The sequence below is a fragment of the Pelobates fuscus genome, chromosome 5 (genome assembly GCF_036172605.1).
Source record: "Pelobates fuscus isolate aPelFus1 chromosome 5, aPelFus1.pri, whole genome shotgun sequence".
Classification (NCBI taxonomy): Eukaryota; Metazoa; Chordata; class Amphibia; order Anura; family Pelobatidae; genus Pelobates; species Pelobates fuscus.
The window spans coordinates 356043987-356067450 of NC_086321.1; positions in this window are offsets into that span (position 1 = coordinate 356043987).

Here is a 23464-nt window from a genome sequence, read left to right on the forward strand (position 1 = left end):
ATATGCCGTATGAAGTCTCCACTTAATACCAAGCATATGAGTCAGTTGTTGTAGGCACTGGTGAACAAAGGCTGGACCATTATCCGATCCTATAGAGCATGGTAGTCCATATCGGGGTATTTCTCGTAGCAGGAATCGCACAACTTCTCCTGCTTTCTCTGTACGAGTAGGACATGCTTCTACCCAGCCTGAATAGGTGCACACAACCACTAGTAGGTAGCGATGTCCACCGGATTTAGGCATAACTGTATAGTCAATTTGTAGATCGGACATAGGGAGTCCCCCCATATACTGAACTCCTGGTGGCTTTACTGGTCCTTGCCTTGCATTATTTTTAGCACACGTTACACATCTTCGTACAATGGCTTGAGTTAAGTTGGACAATCTTGGTATGTAGAAATGTTTTCTGAGAGATTCTTCCATACTATCTCTTCCAGAATGTGTCCCGTTGTGATAGTTCTGGACAATTTCTACCGCTAGTGATGCTGGAATAACTATTCTCCCATCTTCTAACTGATACCATTTGTTCTCCAGGTACTTTCCAGGTTCAGTCTTTAACCACTCTTCTTCTTGAGCTGTATAAACTGGAGTCCATTGAGACAGTGGAGTCGGTATAAGAGCAGCTATATGTTCCACATATTCCTGTCTTCCTGATTCAGCGGCACGCTTAGCTGCATTATCTGCCATCCGATTTCCTTTGGTTACATCACCATCTCCTCTCAGATGCGCTCGACAATGTATAATCCCAACTTCTTTCGGTTCCCATACTGCTTCCAATAGTTGTAGTATTTCAGCTGCGTACTTGATTTCTTTACCCTCTGAATTCAATAGTCCTCTTTCTTTATACAAAGCTCCGTGGGCATGAGTGGTTAAAAACGCATACTTGGAGTCCGTGTAGATGTTCACTCTTAAACCTTCAGCCAATTGTAACGCTCGTGTTAGTGCGATCAGTTCTGCCTTCTGTGCTGATGTTCCTTTTGACAGTGGCCGAGCTTCTATCACCTTGTCTATCGTTGTTACTGCATATCCTGCATAGCGAATCCCTTCTTTCACATAACTTCTGCCGTCTGTATAATATTGGACATCAGGGTTCTGGATGGGAAAATCACGAAGATCTGGTCTACTTGAAAATACATCATCCATCACCTCCAAACAATCGTGTTGACTTTCAGTAGGTTGCGGCAAAAGGGTAGCCTCTAAATGCACTCTTGGGTTTTCACACAACATTGCTTGATACTTGGTCATGCGGCTGTTACTGAACCAATGATTGCCTTTGTAATCTAGCAACGTCTGTACTGCGTGCGGGACTCGCACATAAAGTTCTTGACCCAGAGTGAGTTTATTGGCTTCAGCTACCAGCAGGGCGGCTGCAGCTACGGCTCTTAGACAAGGTGGAAGACCACTGGCCACTGCATCCAGTTGCTTAGACATATAGGCAACAGGTCTTTGCCATGATCCCAAGTACTGTGTTAATACTCCCACAGCCATTCTTCTTTGCTCGTGTACATACAGGTAGAATGGTCGTGTGTGATCAGGTAGACCTAATGCTGGGGCACTCATCAAAGCCTTCTTCACATCTTCAAATGCCTTTTGCTGTTCTGGGGTCCATAGGAAGGGATCGTGTTCTGTACCCTTGATAGCTGCATACAGAGGTTTCGCCAATATCGCATAACTGGGAATCCATATCCTACAGAAGCCTGCTGCCCCCAAGAACTCTCACACTTGTCTTCTATTCTTGGGTATTGGTATTTGGCATACAGCTTCTTTTCTCTCTGGCCCCATTATTCTTTGACCTTCAGAGATATGGAATCCCAGATACTTGACAGTTGGCTGACACAACTGAGCCTTCTTCCTAGACACCTTGTATCCTGCCTTCCAGAGAATGTGTAGTAGATCATGTGTTGCTTGCTGACATATTTCTCTTGTAACTGCAGCTATCAACAAATAATCTACATATTGTAATAGTACACACTCTCCTGGGATGGACTTGAAATCCAGTAAGTCTTGACTTAAAGCTGAACCAAATAGGGTAGGTGAATTCTTAAACCCTTGGGGCAGTCTTGTCCAAGTCATCTGGCGTTTCGAGCCTGTTACAGCATTTTCCCATTGGAATGCGAAGATACATTGGCTTTCTGCAGTAATTCAGAGGCAAAAGAAGGCATCTTTGAGATCTAAAACTGTAAAGTAAGTAGCCCCGCCCGGAATTAAAGCAAGCAGGTTATACGGATTGGGCACAACTGGGTGTATACTTACTACCGCATCATTGACTGCTCTCAAGTCCTGCACAGGGCGATACTCATCTGTACCGGGCTTTTGAACAGGCAGCAATGGGGTGTTCCAGGGGGAAGTACAGAATTTTAGGATACCATACCGTATGAACTTATCCAGATATGATTGAATATTCTTCTTAGCCTTTTGCGGGATATGATATTGCCGTAGGCTCACTGGATAGACCCCAAGTTTTAGTTCAATTCGAATGGGTGGAATATTGCGGGCAAGTCCTGGTGGGTTGTTCTCTGCCCAAACTCCTGGTATGTTGAATAAGGATTCATCACTCTTAAGGTTTTGGCTAGTCAATGCTGTATAAAGTCGCCACTCTTCTTCCTTTGGTACTGATAGTGTCATAATACCTGAAGGTCCATTAAACTTTAAGGATGTTGTTTTGGTAGGAACGTTATCTGCGCTTGTAGTTTTGATAGCAAATCACGTCCTAGCAAATGGACTGGACATTCAGGCATATAAAGGAATTGATGTTTCACTATGTGGCCTCCCAATGTACAGAGTCGACTTTTAAGAACCGGTTTTGCAGCACTTCTTCCAGTTGCTCCTATTACGGTAATAGTTTTTCCAGATGGAGGAGCAACTAGGTTAGTCACCACCGAATGTTCAGCACCAGTGTCGATCATGAATGCACTCCTTTTTCCCCCTATTGATACATCGACCATAGGCTCCGCTCGGCCAAGGGGGATGGAGCCCTGTCGGTATCAATAGTCCTCCATGACCGTGTCAGCCAATCCTACAAAGTCCCTATCTTCTCTATCGCGGGACCTCTGCGCTGCGGGATATCTATCTTCTCTCACACTTCCTCTATTACCATTACTCCCTCCGGGACCTCCTCTACCTCTCGCTCTGCCTCTATAATTTCCATATCCTGCCCTGGGTCAGTCTCTCTCATACTGTTCCCTTTGTGGACACTCGCTTCTCCAATGCCCTTCTTCTCTACAGTATGCGCACTGATTCCTACTCAGGGGTTCCCTATTCCACTTGCTATCGCCTCTATCCGGTCCCCGTCTGTCTACGCCTGCGATCGCTAGCATATCTGCCTTTTTACGCATCTTGCGCTCTTCCTCTTTCTTAGTCTCAGATTCCCTGTTTATATATACTTTATTAGCTACCTCCATTAGTTGGGTGATGGACATTCCTACAAACCCTTCTAACTTTTGTAGCTTGCGCTTAATATCCGTAGGCTTGGCTGACAAAGGCAGAGTTTACCATTAGGGAATTCTCAGGGGCTTCCGGATTAAAGGGGGTATACAAGCGGTATGCCTCCAATAATCGGTCATAAAAGACACTGGGCGATTCATCACTTTTCTGTAACACCTCAGCCGTCTTAGACATATTTATAGCTTTCTTTCCTCCAGCTTTCATGCCAGCAATTATAGCGTCTCTATAGGCTTTTAAATGAATCATATCTGCGCCATTAATATTCCACTCGGGATCAGTGTTCGGATAATGGGCTGCGGCCCATGCTGCTGGATTAGCTTGATTTAATGTACGGGCTTCTTCTTCCAGCGCTTTAATGGCCGTTTGGTTTATCCGTGTCCTCTCCTCGTTATTAAATGTCATTAGTAACTGCTGGCAATCAGCCCAAGTAGGATTATGCGTTTGGACTATTGAGGTGAACAGGTCGGTCATGGCTTGAGGTTTGTCGGTGTACGAGGAATTATGGGTTTTCCAATTCAAGAGATCGGTAGTCGTAAAGGGGACGTATAAAAAGACTGGGTCAGCATATATTAATTGACCTTCATCATTAAGGTGTGCTGAGCCGGGAGCCAAACGAAGTGGCATTTGATAATGTCGGGGCTTGAGAGTACCGGTCAGTTGTCGGGTTAGTATAGGGCTTCGTTGAGGTGCGTCGGTTAGGGGTTCCAGTCGAGGGGTAGTAAGGCATGGGGATGGGGAAGCTTTATTGTGGGGAAGATCGGTGAATAAAATATTCCGGGCCGGGCTAGAGGAAGCCTGACCGGAAGCTTGATATGGCGCCAAATCAGGATATGTGGGTTTAACAGGGGTTGGTACCGGAAGGGGAGGTTTAGTAATAAGGGGAAGTAGATGGGGACAACGGGAAAGGGGTGCAGAGCTTCCTGTATCACTTCCCTTTCCTCTTCCTGTGGAGGAGGAGTAAGGGGGAGGCATAGGGATCTCGGACTCAGGGGGCGTGTCCAAAATGGGCGTAATCATGGCCCTAGTGGACAAACGAGTCCTGGCCACCATGAGGCGACATTGCTCCTCGTGGCATACTCGGATCCATCTTGGCGAGTCGTTTACGGCCTGCCTCCAACAATCAATGTATGGAAACTGTCCGTAAAGTTCAGGCCTACCTGATACAGCCACGTGTACACGCTGTACCAGATTAGGATCTAAACTGCCACGTGGCGGCCATGCAGCAACCAAAGTAGGCCATTCCCTAGTACATAAAGTAATCAGGCGTGCAGGAGACATTTTAACCCCAAAATCACATTTTGTAAATCCCTTTTTAAAATTCTTTAACATGCATCCTAAGGGATCCAAAATCGTCGACTCCGACGCGCCCATACTTAGCAATGGAGCGTCGTTCCCAACGAATACTATACACACACTCTATCAACGGTCACACCCGTTCCCTCGGCAACAGCACCACGTGGTACAGTTACCAAGTGAAACGTACACAACAAAAAACACTCAGGGAATTCCCGTACACACACAGCTGTTACACCAGTCACTAAATAATAGATACTATGCCCATTGGCGAAACTATACCGTCGCCCACGCTATAATTCCCTAGATTTGAATTACCCGTCTATAACATACCCCAGTAACATCGTCTTTACAAACAGCAGTTACAGTACGGTTTGCATAGGTCAAAGTACAATTAGTAGTGATTATGGTGTTAGACGTGCAATATAGCCGACAATTATTAGTACTTATATACAGTGTCAGTAATTATACAGGGTTTTGGTACCGTGCGCTATAATACAGTTACACACTATTCACACTCTCGCTAGACGGCAGAGCTCACGCTATCTAGCAAGATATACACGCTACTAAACAATCTTTAACACATATACAATTCCCAACTAATCTATTGGCCATTACCTTGATGGACTACCTAAAACTATCTACATCCGTTTTGGTTAGCCACACTGTCCAAGCACCACATATAGCGAACTAGAGGGCGGAATTTACAACAGTACCCTCTTAGTCTATCTACTCTATCAAAAGTCTAGTGGGTTCCAAATTTACACGCCTTCCCACTTAGCCAAGATAGGTTGAGAGCTAGCGAACCGCATTTACACAGGCGCCGCTTAGTCTCCCGGTCCCTCCGACCTAGCGAACGAAATGTACACCCTAGAACGCTAGTCTAGACAAGACACCGGTGTCCGGCTAGGGCCATTTACACAGAACCCCGCCTGACTCCATACCAAATTAAACGGTCTTACTAAAGAGCATTCAATTGAGCGGTGCGCCTTCGCTCCTTCCCTCCACTGGAGGGGGCAGATTCCGTACACAATTCAAACCCCTTATGGGCCTACCGCACAATCGGTATACCCCTAGTGGGTCCTCCATCTAAAACAGCGGTCGTCTTACCTCCTCGTTCCTGAACCTGAGTTCACACTCATCGACGGGGACACCCCAGCACTTACTACGTAGAGGCCGATGATCTCCTGGACAACAGACCAGTGGCGCCGAGATGAAGGGAGGTCCACGCAGAAGTTCAGGGGTGCAGCCGTAGAGAACGTGGACAAAGACCGTCTCACGCCTCTGCCTCTCAGCTACCGTTGAACGACGAGCTTCCCGGCCAATGCACCAAATGATACCGGAGAAACTGACGGAAGCCAAGCACAGAGAGATGGACATAGGTTTCTTCAGGAAGGAAGAGATTCTTTATTCGGTTCACCGATCGGGACTCAGAGGGACTAATGTCAAAAAAAATATTAAAGGTTAATACTTGGGAGCTGTTAACCTGCTGAGCTTCTATTTCTGAAGTAATGTCCCATGGATTCCTTCAGAGAGATTTTCTACTATTAAGCTGTTCATACAGGAAGTATCTGAAGCAGATTGAGTAAAGAAGCTTCACGTCATCCGTTTTGGCAAAACAAAGTAAATGTTACCGAGTAAACTAACAGAAGCCAAACACAGAGAAATGGATGCAGGTCTTCAGGAAGTAAGAGGTCTTTATTAACATACCGATCGGGCCTCGGATGAACTCCTGTTCCAAAAACATCTGATCAACACATGGTGTACATTCCTTATATAGCACTATAACTCCTCCCATTAATAGCTACACCCACATACCTTTAACCAATCAATGAGCAGAATATAGACTTGTACATCTGGTCAGACCACATGGCTCATCCAAGACAAAGTGATACCGGAGAAACTGACGGAAGCCAAGCACAGAGAGATGGACACAGGTTTCTTCAGGAAGGAAGAGATTCTTTATTCGGTTCACCGATCGGGACTCAGAGGGACTAATGTCACCAAAATACAACAAGTTCTGAGCCCCGGACAATAGTGCCGGCTCCTTATATAGGCACATAACTCCTCCCATAATAAGCTCCACCCGCACATTCTCTTAACCAATCAAAACGAACAAGAACTAACTTCCTGCTTGACCGCATGGCTTGTCCAGCACAATGGAGGAGGGGAATACTACATCCGGTATTCTCGCACATGCTCCGTACACTACTGATCGTATCTTTGCCACGTGCAACCAAACGACCGATACGTCAGTATATGCACGTACACATGCCACGTGGTAATCTCGGCCTACTAAATTTATTTTTACCGAGATTCCACCACAAAAGGAAATAAGTGAAATTTCAGTTCCTGCATTCCTGCACATGCTCAGTACATTGATGACCGTATCCCAACTATGTGTAGCTAACTAACTGACACAACATACACATGCCACGTGGACTAAATTTACATTCACTGAAATTCCACCACAATGTCAGTCTGTGTTGCAGGTTGTGCTCCCCCTTAAGATTTTGAGTTGCAATCTATGACTAATTACAAAATTGTGTGAGGATTTGTTCATCCAAAAATAGATTGCTCTAGTGTACCCTCAACAGATTTGGAGGGCAACTCTTGGCTACTTTTCAAAATAATCCGGACATGGCACTCAAAGGATGAATAATGGGCAGGCAATGTTTCTGCTCAGAAGCTATTTCTAGAATCCTGCCTAATTAAAGCTTCTCTGAGCTGACCAGCCACATGGAATACAACTCCCATTACTCTATTAGGGTGCTGGTCCTGCAATGTGATGTAAAAACACTCTAGTGTAGTATTGACATGGGTTTAGATAAATGCACAGGCCTTTCCCATGCCTTGGTTTTGACTATTGGATATACACTTATTGGCATAGCTGGACTTTTTTTTTTTTTTGTAAACCTTCTAGCTGTCATATTCACACTGTACACCACCAACATATGCACAAGTCAGGGGTATGTGTGTAGTCTGTCAATCAATCTTGGGTTAGTTTGGAATACTGCTCTCTCCTGCCACATACAGTCTGATCCTGTTATTGCAGCTTAGCTATCTACCATTTAAAGGGACTCTATAGTCTACATATAAAAGCAAGAAAGACAGGTCCCCCAGCCTTCCTTCTTGCTTTTTATATGTACTTTCAGCAAAAAAAAAATATTTTTGAGGCTTTTTTATATTAAAAACTTACCACCGTTCCAGCGCCGAGCTCCCAGCCATGCCGCGCCCCCTTTTTCGTCAATCGCGGGGCCCAATAGGACGCTTCTCTGAGAAGCGTCATCGCGATGTGGTGCACATGCGCAGCTTTGCGCTGCACCAATTGCGTTCCTTATAGAGCGGCGTTGACTGCCGCCCTATGAAGACACTCAGCGCTTTACTGCGCATGTTTTGCTGTGCCCCCCTCCTACTCCAAACTTTGCATGCAAACACACACATATTGTTAAGCATACACACACACTTTAAATAAATATTTTTAAACACACACACTCTATTTCTACTTCTTTCTATTTATCTATATCTATCTCATTATTTCTATCTATCTATCTATCTATCTATCTCTATCCATATCTATCCATCCACTCCATCATCCATCCATCCTCACCCACTCAGCCTCAGTCACCCACCCACACTCACTAAATACATTTACTTACTGTTTGAATACTCTCCTCCTCCTCCTCTTCGGTCTTCAGCTGTCAGCTCAAGCCACTCCCACAGCAGAGCTGACAGCCTCAGCACACAAAGCGCGTTCACAGTGCTTTGTGTGCTGATAGCCCGTCTGAAGTATTCACCCATGCGTGAATACGTCAGACGTGAATGAGGCCTTTTTAGGGCCTCTGAACTCGGAAGTCCCTCTGGTGGCCGTCTGACTGCAACAAGAGGTGTTCCAAGCTTCCAATGTAAACACTGCATTTTCTCAGAGAAAATACAGTGCTTACAAGAAAAAGGCTGCAGGGAGCTGTAGCACTCACCTGAACAACCTCATTAAGCTGAAGTTGTTCAGGTGACTATAGTGTTCCTTTTAACTTTGCCTGAGAATCCTGATCGGACCCCCCTGTGTTCTCAGCCAGTCTTTGCTGCCCAAAGTTGGACAGACTAATGTGTGTTCCTATGTATGAATTACCCACAGTCCTTCATAAATCTGGTCTGAATACCAAGTTGGGTATTATCTGACCTTGAATAACATTGTAAGTTTTGCTGTTCTGGTATTTCTTGGCAGTTACACTAACAATGCAAACTCCATTTCATGAAGGCTGGCCTCTTGTGCGTGTTATACTGAATGAATGTGGCAAGAGTCTGATAATTGTTGAAATTAAACTTATTCCAGCATTGTTCTAGTTGGGTTTTAGCCAAATTTCACATTTTCTTTGAATAGGGAAACCTGAAAGTACTGTAATAGATTCCAGTTCACTAGTTGCTATAAGTGAATAACCCTGGGCTTATGAATGCCAAACTGACCCAGCCTATTAAACCTAATCAGTACAAAAGGGGGGTTAACTGGTGACTCCCTGGCTCCTGGAGAAGGACTTCCTTGACTTGGCCTCCTCAACATCCAGCTCATCCTCCCTCTCAGGTTGTCCTCACAATGCCATTGTTTCAGCTCTAAAAAGCTCTTGGAGCTTCCGATAGCGTCGCAAGAGGAGCTGGTGACACTGCGAACCACACGGGCACAGCATAACATAGCCGGTGGAAGAAAGGGCATCAGATGCAGTGCTTAGTGTGCATGTGGTGACTTCTTCTTGCCATCTATTAGGCTGGAGCAGGAGGGACTTGGAAGTGTTTTCCATGGTGATCGACTATTGGTTCTTCCTTACTGACTTTACCATTTATGTAGAACATTCAGATTGTCTAAGAACATCTCAGATAAAGAATGAAGTCAGGTCACCTACCTGGGGGTTGTTCGATGACTGCAGGAGAGAGACAGGACTCTGAAATGGGGACTGTCCCACTGAAAGCTGGGAGGTTTCCTCCATAACATGCTTTCCAGAAAACTGTGCTAGGCAAAGCATCTTACATTCCCTTCTGACCTTCTGAGCACATTTTCTATAATATATATATATTTTTCTCCTTTTCAGTTATGAAGATGGTATCAAAGTTACTAAAGATAAGTACAAAGCAAGGTGTGACTGGTGCCACTAAACAATCCCCCAAACCAATGATTGTCCTCCTTGGTATAAACTATAGTGTAAACAAACATTACAAACAGCGAGGAATGCTGAACACACTAGTAGAATATTGGGACTTCTCTGGGTGTTGCTGGATAAAAAAACATTGTCTTGAATCTGACTAGAAAGCATGACTAGAAACATGCTCATATTGTAACTTTTATATGTAAAACGTTTTACAGCACCACCACCTTGTACCAGAGCCATATAGCCAGCTCTGACTGAGATCTCTTGTCTTTAGTTTATTAAAGTTGATACTGAATCATTTAGAGCACTCTATGCAGGGATGTCACCATTGCTTATCTTTGCAACATAAACCACGACCCACCAAAAGCTGACAGAGCAGCTTGAAAGGAACATTCCAAAACCTACCACCGCTGCTACGTCTCCTGAGAGGTGGAAGATCCACATTAGGAACTTGTTAGCTGATTGCAGGGCTTGGTTTAGGAGAGCAAATGGAATTTCTCTGCTGAGGAACTTCTGGCTCTTAGAAGATGGGAGTAGTACCCAGTGGACGGTAGTAAAAAATGGGTTGAATTCTTACAATGTGAGGCACCAGGGCACCCCTAAGTGCAGCAGTGGGCTATGATGGTGCTTGGAATATATTATAAAAGGGGGTAAACTCCATTTCAAATAAAACTGTGTTGGTTGGTTTCACGGTCTCAATGTTTTCAAAGTCTTTTCCAGTCAGCCTTTCCCTCTCTTCCTTTTGTCGTTACTTTTAAAGGGTCAAATTCTCTGCACGTCACTAGTGTGAGGGGGGGGGGTTACCTTTCAGTTATCAAAATGGCAGAAGAATGACGTATCCTAGGTGTGAGTATATCCCCATCATACGTTCTTCCTTCCAGTTGCATATTAAATCTACAAACACCCTATAGCTTGTAATTCAGATGGTCCAGGGATCTTTGGTATAATTTTTATTAAATGTAATCACTAAAAATAACGAATACAAAACAGGACTGAGCACTTGAACACACTTGTGGTGAGAAGCATTAGTGTTCCTCTTCTACTGTCTTCGTTGTCCCATAATGCATAGCAAAGATGGCTTTATATTAGCCCTGAAGTGGTTGCAGTCTTTCCATAGTGTCCAGCTATGACTGGAGTAGCTTGTTTCTCAACCTGCATGATATGAAGGCCGTTGTCACACAATGGTGTGAGGGGTGCAAACAGATGCAGTTTTAGTTGGTGTGCGCAGGCATTAAATTCTGCTTACCCCATTTGAAGCTGGAGGGGAGAGACCTATAGGATCTTGGGGAAAAGCCCTACGCCTGGCGTTAATAAACCAATCATTCATCTGCAAATAGAGGTCATTTATTATAAATGTATGAACGTTAATTCTGTCAATTAAGATACTACCGAGCCCTACACATCCAGTAACTTATCTAACGTTGTGCAAACCTTATTGTGCTATCCTGTTGTGAGGATGTTTATGGGGTGATATTAAAACTCCATAGCTATAAAATTAATTTATTTTTTATTAAATCAAACTGATATCTTGGCACTGTTCCCTGATTGATGATTTAGAGCTGGGAATTACCCATGATTTTAATTCTTAGATCCTACAGGAAGTTTCACTAGATGATTTTTACTTCACACAGTAATCACAAATTAATTTAAAAAAAATAATTTATTGTGAACATTGAAGTATAACATAAACAATATGGCAATGGTTCAAAGCAACGGTTATATGCTCAGTTGTCAACAGTTTAAGCTTTATGACCGGACACACCGCAGTCTGGGTGTCTGCAATTTCGATCGTAAAATTTGATTTGACCCCGCCTAACCTTAATTTCACCCTTGCTCTTACCATGGAACTATTAATGTTTTCATAATTATTTAAATTTAAAATTGGTGTGGTCTGGTATTCTTGTCTTTACATAATTCGTATTCCTTAGCTCAGACTTGAATGAATAGTGAGAGAAATCATTTGTCTGTCTTAGCCTTGTAATACAAAATTGAGTCGCCTCTGTTCTGATGGTGACTGGCAGTATACACTTTTCATTTCTATCTTGACACGTCTGCTGATATATACTGACTCTGTCTCGGTTTTTCTAAATATTTAACCGCACGGTCTAATTTTTGGATGAACACTGTTATGCTGAATGGAGATTAGAGCAGTTAATTTGCAAGCAAGGCAGAATATTGTTACACAATGGGAGAATCACTCATGTTAACCCCTCTCTGCCAAGTCCTTATCTAACTGGGTTTTCTTAGACCTTTTCTATATACAGGTAGAGCTTTGATTCCTGGCACACTAGTTGTGGACCACTATTCCCAAAAGGTAGATGAGCATTATGTGAAAACTGCAACCATGGGAGTGCCTAAAGCCATGACTGGACCAGATTGTTTCACAGCACACAGGGAGGTTATGTATACAGATCAATTCAGGTGTTCCATAGTGATTGATCTAATAAATATCACTGACTTTGCTATTCATATAGAAGGCTCTGGCATCCCAGGTATAGAATGGGGTCAGGTTACAAAACTGTTTAAGGGTTAAACCAGTTTCCTCTTTCATATCTGCTTTCTCACTCATTTTGGGTATAGGAATACATTTGATATATGCCATCTATAGTGTTAGGACTGCTAGTTCTGGCCATTTCTCACCATTGCCTGGTTTGTCCTGGATGACCCTTGATACTGTAGAATGGAGCAAGAATGGCAGAATAGAGAACAAATAGTGATTTTTCTCTCCAGTGGCCAAATATGTGATTTTTCTGTCATATGCACGTTCTGTGCTCCCATAAATGTCCATTTCACAGCCCAGTCCAGTGTATGTCATGGAGCTCCAAAGATACAAAACTCAGTGTGGTACATTCAGCAAGATGTTTCCTTGGGTCTTGCCCCTTTCCTAAAAATCCCAGATGGTTCAGGGAGGGTGTTTGAATAAGACAATGAAATTCAAAGTGTCAGGTAGGACAGTGATTTGCGTTAGAGACTTGGTGATTTTAAACTGTTCTCTTGGGATACTTTTTTTTCTTTTTTTTTTATTCAGAGTAAGCTGTATTTATTAGATCTTGTACTCACAGTAAAATATTAAAGAATCTTACTTAAACGAAGGTACAGTATACAATCACGCATTGCATAAACTGGTTAATCGCAGGCATTAGGTTGTTGGGATCGGACCTTCCAAAAATGGAGTACACTGACAGGCTTATGCAGTGTATGAGAGCTAGATTTTGTATGTTAGATTCGGTCTCTGGATCAGTCCCTGGACTGACATGGCTGATTCTTCTGGTTTCCCGATCATGGACCAACCCTAATTTATCTATTTTTTTTTTTTAACTCCAATAAATGTGTTTAGAAATCCGTCTGTGTAAATAAGATGCATTGCAAACCAGGCCAATGTATGTTGCATAAATTAAGCCATCTAAAAGTTTTCATTTACGCTCTCCCCTTGGGGAGTAAAAAGCATTCAGAGCACAGCCGATACTTGCTGCAATAAAGACCAAAATACAGATTCAGGAACTGCACCCACGAAATGTCTGGAATTTTACTAGACTACTTATAATCACCTATATTAACAAATTGTTGCCACAGTATGGCCGTGTGGAGGAACGGAATCCCTAGATTTATTCTGATTAGGGTTAAGCCCTAGCACAGCTCTGGTCTGTCCAACTGGTGCGTTGGTTTCTGGAGTTTTACGGAACCAACTACTTAGCGGTGTGGTACAAACTGACACAGCCTTTAAACCTCTTTTGGACTGATTTGGTTTTATTGGTGATATCCCAGCCTACTGGAGAAGGCCATCTTTCATTTGACTTCTGCATCCAGTTCTTCCTTCTCAGGTTGTCCTCACAATGATCTGTAGGTGTTTCAGTGGTAGAAGGCTGTCTTTGAGCCTGAGCAGCAGGGCTTACACCCTTAAGCCAAGGAAGAGGAGCCAGCAACGGTTAACCACACGGGCACACCATTAATAATGCTGGTGGAAGAAAGGGGTAGTTCTGTTCAGAGTGGTTATGGTGATTTTATTCTTGCCACCATTTTTAGGGTGGTTGTGGTAATACTTGTGGTTGCACTGACTTCTGCTTCACAACATGCATGATTTTAAGACTTTTCAAAAATATGGTGTGCTATAAAATATTTTGGAAACTTTTTTTTTTCCTGTGGTGACTGATCTATTAAAGGAACACCTCCTAGCACCATAACCACTACATCCTGTAAGGAGACAAATAATTGATTCCCTGCTCCTAGTCTCTGCCAATATCTCCTGAGAGGCGGAAGGTCCACATTAGGAACTTATTTTTAGCTGATTGCAGGACTTCCCTCAGAGCTCATGGAAGTTCTTGCTGAGGAACCTCTGGCTCTTGGAAGATGGGAGTGGTGCGCAGCAGACCCTAGGTAAAATGGTTTCTCCTTACAATGTGAGGCACCAAGGCATCCCTTGATCAATAACTGCAGCGGTGAGCTGGAGTTTACACATTTGCTTGTCTATAACAAAGGTGTAAACTGGATTGGGTTTTTTTCACGGCCTGCATGCACTGTAGGGGTTCCTTTTCCTCTCATTTTGATAATGAAGGATTAACATGTATGCTAGGTGTGAGTATATCCCCCATCATCCTTGCTTCCTTCTAGTTGCATATTAAATCTACAAACCATCCTATAGCTCGAATAATCTTGGAACTAATGCAGATGGTCCAGGGATCTGGAGTATAATTTTTATTAAATGTAATGGATAAAATAACGAAGTAGAATACAAACCTCACAATAAACCAAAGGGGTGTAGCGCTGTTATAAAATATTAACATAGCATTACTTAACCAGGTATGGCACAGTGATGGTAGATACCAGCAAAAGTTGCCTGGAAAAGAAATAAATAAAACTCTAATGGTGTAAAACCGCTATGACATTATAGAGGTAGCAGTAGTACAGGAAACTACTCCCATTCTCCTGAGCTATAGACCTAGCTCAGGGATGAAACGCCTACATGTCTGTCAAGGCGACCTTCCCCTTTAGTATAGTATATCTGGTAGTCCTAAAATTGGACTTAAACAAGATATATGGTGCAATATTGTTTAACCATATAATGAGATGATCAAATCTAAAATTGGTATACTCAAGTGGAGCCGTCAATAGGCTCAATCACAGCGTTGTGTAGTTTTAAGGCCTACACTCCTATAAGCAGGAACCAATACCCTGGGATATGTATAGGAAAGAATATTTATTACTGGGTATAAATTCCCCAAAAATATGACCAATAAAATTTGTATAAAAATAGATATATAAAATAAAACTTTTTTTTTTTTAAAACCAATAAAGTCTAAAATTCATAAACCTAAAGGTGATCAATATAGCTTAGCTGTCCCCAGTCTATCATCCTTGCTTCCTTCCAGTTTCATAATAAATCCTCAAACCATCCTACAGCTTGAATAGTCTTGGAATAAAACCAGATGGTCCAGGGATCTTTAGTCTAATTTTATTAACTGTAATGGATGAATAGAAAGAATACAAACCTGTTTTACTACAAAACCGGACCGAGCATTTGAACAAGTCGCTTGTGGTGAGAAGCATTAGTGTTCCTATTGTTTTTACAGTCCCATAATGCATAGCAAAGAGTGCTTTATATTAGCCCTGAAGTGGTTGCAGTCTTTCCATAATACTCCGCTATGACTGGACTAGCTTGTTTCACACCATGCATGATTTCATAGCCGTTGTTACACAATGGTGTGAAGGGCGCCCACTAATGCAGTTCTAGTTGGTGTGCGCAGGCTATACATTCCTGGAGCCCTTTTTACCTCTAGGATCTTCGGCAAAGCCCTACCCCTGGCGTTAATAAACCAGTCATTCATCTGCAAATAGAGGATAAAGAGCTCAGTTGTAAATGTATAGACCAAACTTCATTGTCACTTAATATACTCCAAAGCCCTACACACATCCAGTAACTTTCTTTTTATTAACGTTATACAAACCTTGTGCTATATAATTTTTTATTTGGCTAAATTTTTAACCGCATGGTGCATCTTAATATTGGAGGAACACTGCTTTATGCTGAATGGAATTATCCTCTGGAGCAGTTCACTTGCAAACCGGGAACAATATTGTTACACAATGGGAGAATCACACATGTTAACCCCTCTCTGCCAAGTCCTTATCGAATTGGGTTTCTCAGACATTTCCTACGTACAGGTAGAGCTTTGATTCTTGGCACTGTCGTTATGGACCACTATTCCCATGATCCTCAGCAAAGGTAGATGAGCATTATTTGAAACCAGTTTATTTCTATCATTTGATTTCTCCATGTCCTTTGGGTATGGGTCTTCGCAGTTATCCTCTAACCATTTATACATCATTGAAACTGCTATTTTAGGTAAATGTTTGCAGTTCTCCGCAGTGCCTGATTCGTTCCTGGCGTTGCTTGTTCCTGCAGAATGGGGAGAGAGAATGGTTAGATTGGGAACAGAAATAGTGATTACTCCCCAGTGGCCGGCTTCACATTCTGTGCTCCCATAAAAAAAAAACTTACAGCATCGTGCAGTGCATATAATGCCACAGAGCTCCAAAGATCTGCAACTCACAATAGTGTGGTACATTTTTCTCAGATGTTCTCCCAGCAATACTGTTGGTTAAATCTTGCTTTTCCTTTGTAAACTCCTTCAGTCATTACAGGTGGTATCTTACCTTATTCAGCAACATTGAGTTCCATGATATTTCAGTATTGGACCGTAGCAAACCAAAACCTGAATACGTGTGGACAGGTGAGGGAATGACAGTGGGAATACTTAATGGATTAATTCCCTTGAGATTTGCACTACTTGCCCTGTGCGTATCGCCACTGGCCACATCATTGTGAAGAGGGGGCCTAGCACACCTGACCACCACTGTCGGGCAGCTCCCCTCAGTGTTTGGTTTTTGTTTCTCAATGTATCTTCAATTTACACATGGTTTTAAAAAGCAGTGGACAGCCTAGAACTTATAACCTACTTTAACAGGAAACCAAATAAGTGGTCGTATAGTCCATATGACTGGGATGTGACTTGGTAACAAGGCTGGTATATTTACTGTAACCCATAGCAACCAGTATATTGGCTAGTAACTTTGCTAATCAGTAACGGGTTATTAGAAGAAATATAAATCTAAACTATATTTGTAAAAGCCAAGGTACCAAAGAAATCGTGTTCAGGGTCTCTGGGTTATCTGATGGCAGCCAGTAGAGAACAAAGTGCTATAAAAATACTCATTCTTCAATTTAGTGTTCCAATGACTTTAATTTGCAAAGCTTCTTGTCCACTTGAGGTGACTACCCACTTTGCAGTACTGCCACACAAGACAGGAAAAATGCATGTACTGTGAGTACATATAAATGTGTGGTATTAAAAATGGACATAATTGTGAATTGCTTGTATAAAAATTGTCATACAGATGGCCGCACACTGGATTGGCTGAGAGATAATTGGAGTAATCTTCTTGTTTCCCTTTTGTATAGAGCCAGACTAACCTGACTCAAGGCGTTCCTGGTTTTGTTTCTTTTAATAAAAAATTGTGCAATTTTCTCCTTCTGGCATTGATTAGCATATTGGATATCTGTAAACTGGGAATCTACACACAAGTCAGTAGGAATATAACTTTTAGTTTCTTCCTAAAGACTCACTGAAAGTCACTTGTCCATGAAATCACTTAAAGGACCACTCTAGTGCCAGGAAAGCATACTCGTTTTCCTGGCACTAGAGTGCCCTGAGGGTGCCCCCACCCTCAGGGACCCACTCCCGCCCGGCTCTGGAAAGGGGAAAGGGGTAAAAACTTACCTTTTTCCAGCGCTGGGCGGGGAGCTCTCCTCCTCCTCTCCGCCTCCGTTCCTCCCCGTCGGCTGAATGCGCACGCGCGGCAAGAGCTGCGCGCGCATTCAGCCGGTCACATAGGAAAGCATTCATAATGCTTTCCTATGGACGCTTGCGTGCTCTCACTGTGATTTTCACAGTGAGAATCACGCAAGCGCCTCTAGCGGCTGTCAGTGAGACAGCCACTAGAGAATTAGGGGGAAGGCTTAACTAATTGATAAACATAGCAGTTTCTCTGAAACTGCTATGTTTATAAAACAATTAGTTAACCCTAGCTGGACCTGGCACCCAGACCACTTCATTAAGCTGAAGTGGTTTGGGTGCCTAGAGTGGTCCTTTAAAGCCCAATCACGTTCTCTCACGTTCATTCTCTACCATGACTAGCAGTAAACAGATTTGTTTAACCTTAACCCTTAGCTCTCTCTTTATATATAATAACACAGCATATTCCCATTGGTAGCTTTTTTTTTTTATAAGAGCCGTACAGACCAGTGCTCACCTAAACCACAGATCACAAAGGCACACTGAGATTTGGCTGTGCCCTTATGTAACCGTATTAAACAAATATACCCTGTAATAGTTGATTGCATGAAAGGCAATAAGCATCTCAGATGGGGTTTACCATAAATGCAAACATATTAATTGAATGTAGAGCTTGTGATTTATGGGTTTGCCATTCTAACTGTACACTGCTAGTTGTGATAGCATGCTAACATCCTGTATTAGATCTATGAAACAGTTCATACACACTACTGTCATTCCAATTATTAACTTGCTATAGCTATTTGGACTAGAAGCTTGAAGGAATTTGGGTTTTGGTTTTTATGGTATCTAGTTTAGAAAAGTTCCCTAATGACCTCTACTAAATTGTCAACCTGTAGCACTGAGATCTTTGTACACAAAGTCAAAAGATTAGCCAGTCTGCCATTTATATTTCTAAAAGTACATTGGAATTTGATAAAATAGTCCTCTGTCATAAAAGTAGACTTGCAACAGACTGAAACACTGAAGAGCTTACAGAATACTGCAACAAATAAATAACACTACAAATACAAATCTGTATTCCCAACACTATGGTGTCCCTACTGGTTATTCTCTCTGGCTCGGCATATAAAGGGTTGCTTTAAAAAAACAACCCCTTTCACTCCGATCTTTCTAGTGTGGAGGCTGCCTCATTGCTACTTGGCTTTCCTCCCCTAATGGTCCAATCCAGTGTTATACATAGAGGAGCATTGTGGATATGATCACTTACCTGAGTGGTTGTGTGAGTGAAGACCATTTTCCAAGAGCCATTAGTGTAGAATCTCAGCTGCTGGTTTTGTTAGAATTGTGCGGATCTCTAGGTCCCCATTTTCTTTATTAGTCTGTGTCACGAACACACCCTACTCCAAGAGTGTGCGTGACGTAGTTGTGGTGGTGAAAGGGTTAAAGTACACTATTTGCCTGCACTAGACCGGAAATAATGACAAAATCCCCCTTTTAACACCACCCACACTTAAACATAATATAACTATTACTATCTTAACGCTGCCACCACCAAGACTATTTATAAATGGGGTGCCTTGGTCCCCCAGGTAAATCAACAATAAAAACCCACCAAATATTACTTAGCACAATATCAATGTAATTACAAAAATACTAACTAGTCTCTTCAGGTAACGTGATTCTTAACCAGACAAAGGTAGAACTTAATAAATGAGTGTTTATTATGAGCAAAAATAGTCACAGTGCATATAACAATATATAATAAACAAATTATTTACACCAACAGCATTTAAAAACAAAAAGGATAAAATAACAGAAGTCCTAATTACTCACTTAGGTTTTCAAAGTACAACTTCTGTCCAGGGGGTCTCTGGCAAGGAAGGATGATGGTGACTCAAAATTAGATCTTGGCCCCAAGCAAGTACACACCACCCTTCAGGATCACAGGAGATATACCCTGTGGAATTATCACACCCCACCCAGGGGCGTACCTATAGTGATTCTAAGTGACCACCTCCTTTGTTCCAGAAACAGCAAGCCAAATATAAACTTTTGGTTTTATCTCCTCTACTGTACTTGCCACAGAAATAATAGTTCCCTCTATGAATTTGTTATTGTTTTCCCATTCCATAGACATGTTGCACGCCCCACCCACGTTCCAATAGGACAGACATCACAACTCCTGCAACACGGTTTAAGTTGTGCAACTCATGTTTAGGCTTAAGGTTGGGCTTGTCCCATTCCAAATATAATAAAAATGAGGCTTTATTATTCTGTGGGGTAAATATGAATGTTTTTGTCCTTCCTTTGGGTATGATACTGGAACAAAGCTAATGGCATTTACATTTCAGAGATTTACTCATCACTTACAGGTACAGGCCAAATGGATGAAGAGACATTCAGACTTTTTCCAAGTGTAGAACCTCACACCTTGCAGAGCCTTAATAACTTCCCGTCCATATAGTACTATCCTTTTCACATTCCTATGCCATTCATACTACCCCTTCTGTCATCTGACCTCTGTGGGGGTTCCAGCTTCAAACGATGTAACCCCTGTTGACCTCAGCAATAGCATCTCTGTAATTTGTGCCATTTGCTACACAAATGGCATTAAAGGATAATATTTCATAGTGTAATAATAAATTATGCACCCTTGCCGTGACAGTCTGTGCATTCAATGTTAAACCTTCATGGCTTTTGCAATATTGGGAGAGATGGCAAGAGAATACCCTAAGCCACATGGTTATTGGTAAAACTCTGAACTGTACCAATTTGAAATCCAAATAACCATTAAGGCTAAAGTAGTGCAGATTTGACTATAATATTTTCTCTAAACTGGTTGTTTTTAAATTCTTTATTTTATTGTGCAAGTAGTAACATACAGCTGGGTACGCCACGACAGCGATACCATACTTGTTAATAACAGACGTGAATAGTGTCATAGCATATATAGGCAGTGCACATTTGATATATTATAGATATATTATAGGAACATGCTGATAAAAGCGGAGGTTAGTAGGTGAAAAAGTGAAAACAGCTTAACATTTTAACGATCTGATGAAAGTAACGGTTTGATCTTTTGTAGGCAGCGTTATAGTACTACGGGTTACTAAGGTACCGGATGGGTATAATCATATACGAATATATCAGTTTACATTTTTCTTGCGATGCCACAACCGCGTTGACAAGCTAATTAGAGACAAATGGTTTGACATGGCATGCAATTTGACAGCACATTTTTATAATAATGTTATGTTAAAGCCGGAAAGGTTGTGCCAAAATATGAGGCCTAATTTTAAACCAGAAGTACTAATATTTCAAACATTGTCATACATAGGTGTAATTATAAGCGCTTGCATCTATATCTGTTCATGTCGCTGTAGATCTTTACGATAAAAGGTTTTAAACAAGTTAAACTACGCTAAGTACAACAGCACTGTTAGTCTTGATTGTGCATAGGTCTGCGTTTTATGTACTAACCGCTGGTCTAGATTAAAGTAACACAGATTAGGTATATAGCTTTAAGGCTCATCACATACATGAATAGTCTTGTTGCTGGAATTGAAGTTATGAATTATAGCGATGTATGGCATAGAATACCTGATGCACAGGTGAGTTAGTGTGAGAGAAAGGTGAGAGTGGGTGGTGGGAAGAGAGAAAGCTTGAGCTAGCAAAAACATTTAAACATTGAAACATCAACAGGTGACTGAGATAAATGGGTAACATGCATCACTAGCAATAATAAGTGATCTGGCATGCCTGCACAGTTAAGCAGTCCGTCAACCTATACCCCGGGTGGGCTGCAAGCTGCCATGTGTGGACAGTTCATGCAGGGCTTTCAGTGGCCCGTTAGGCGACAGGTGCAGTATGTTCGGTGTTTGCTGGTGCCTGCTAGGTCGTCTTGAGGGCCTGGGCTTTGCATGGTTACCCTCCGCTGCTGAGGCCTTCTGGCTCCCGGGCAAGTTTCGGCTTTGTAGAGGTGTTATACTCCTGCTGACTGTCAGGGTGTCTTTCAGGTGTTGAGTCCCGGCAATATCCCGGTAGGCATGGGGGATAGGGGCCCTCCTGCCCCAGGCAATCCTGGAGGCCTGTCTCTCAGCCCCAAACACTCGAGTAATCGTAAGGGAGGCCAAGTCTCTCTTTGTTTGGCTCCAGGCGAGGCTCCCGTTGGTCTGTTTCCGCCTGTGGCGGTGGACCTGCCGCTTCCGCGGTCGGTGCCCCAGGGGCTGAGCCCTGCGGGCCTTCAGTCCAGGCTGGTGCAGGTTGAGTGGTTTAGATGCTTCAGGGTGAGTTACACCCGGAGGGGTTGTACCCCACTCCCGCTGTGCTCCGCTGCACCGCTCCTCCCAGTCTCGGGTCAGTGAGTCTGCCGATCGTGCCTTAAGTTGCGCCCAGAAGCGTGCAAAGTGCTTGTCTATGCGCTTCAGCATGCGGTCAATAGGGCAATGTTGGGCCACCGTTTGTTCCTGTTGTCCCTGTGCAGGGTCGGGGTATGCATCCGCCATCTTGGATCTACAGTGAGCGGTGTTTGTGCCGTTCCAGTCGCTTGATTGTGTCGATTTTGTGGGTTCCACCCGTGGGGACCGGGATAACCCCCACCGGTCCAAAGGGGGGGTCCTCTGTGGTCTCTTGCCATGTCAAGCTGCGGTATCCAGCAAGGGGGGCCCGGGCGCGTCTCCCTTGCTCTGTGGTTGACAGGCCGCAAATTACTGCCGCGGTTATCTGCGTTTTTTGGCTTCACTACAGGTGTCTAAATGTGTGGTATCGTGTCTCCTCTCTGCTGGGCACCTCAGATTCGGGTTTGGGACACTGTGGCTCGAGATATTGCCTTGAATCAGCAGGTATTTGCAGGAGCTCCAGCTAGACACATCTTGTCTGCTTGCAGGTCAGGCTCCGCCCCCTAAACTGGTTGTTTTTAGCCTGCAATTGCACTGTAGGAATTTGAAACGGTCAAACCACAATAAATAAAGGCTTATCTGTTCAAAACACGTTTCACACATTAGGCTTAATCAGTCAGTAATATAGCCCAGAAGTCCTGTTTTCAGATTCTTAATCTCTTTCGGGCCCAATGTGGAAAAGCTGAAACAGACCTGCATTCCACACCTCTAGGATGCCGCGTCTTGATGTAAGGCTGTCGGCTGTATGTCCTACAGATCTGCTAGTGAATCTTCCTTGCTGTATTCAAATATAGCTGCCGCGAATCAAGACTCGTCTTGGCTCTGGCGTCCGTTATGACTGGACTGGCTTGTTTCACAACCTGCATGATTTGACGGCAGCTGTCACAAATTGGTGTGAAGGGCGCCAACTGATGCCGTTCTAGTTGGTGTGCGCAGCCATTCAATTCTTGTGGCCTCTTTTGAAGCTGGAGCAGGAGTGTTCTCCTTTCTCTCTAGGATATTCGCAAAGCCTTACGCCTGACATTGATAAACCAGTCATTTATCTGCAAACTAAGAAATAAAGAGCTCATTCATTGTTATATATTTATTCAGCTGCATTCAGTCTTTTAAAACCCTTCTTTATTGGGTCAGTTTAAATCGATCAACGTTTCAGTCCATACACTGGACTTTCTTCAGGATCCACGTAACTAAAATACCATGCTACAAAAAAGATATAAATACAATTGGTGCAAATAAAACTCACCCAGGTCCTGTGCATGATCATTGGCGTCCCGCCGGTCCCTGGGTGCATATGCCGCACCAATAGTGATCATGTCACACGCATTGCCATAGCAACTTTTATACAATATGTACCTTGTGATGTGCCGCTCTCGTGTGGGGGACTAGACTGAAGGATGTG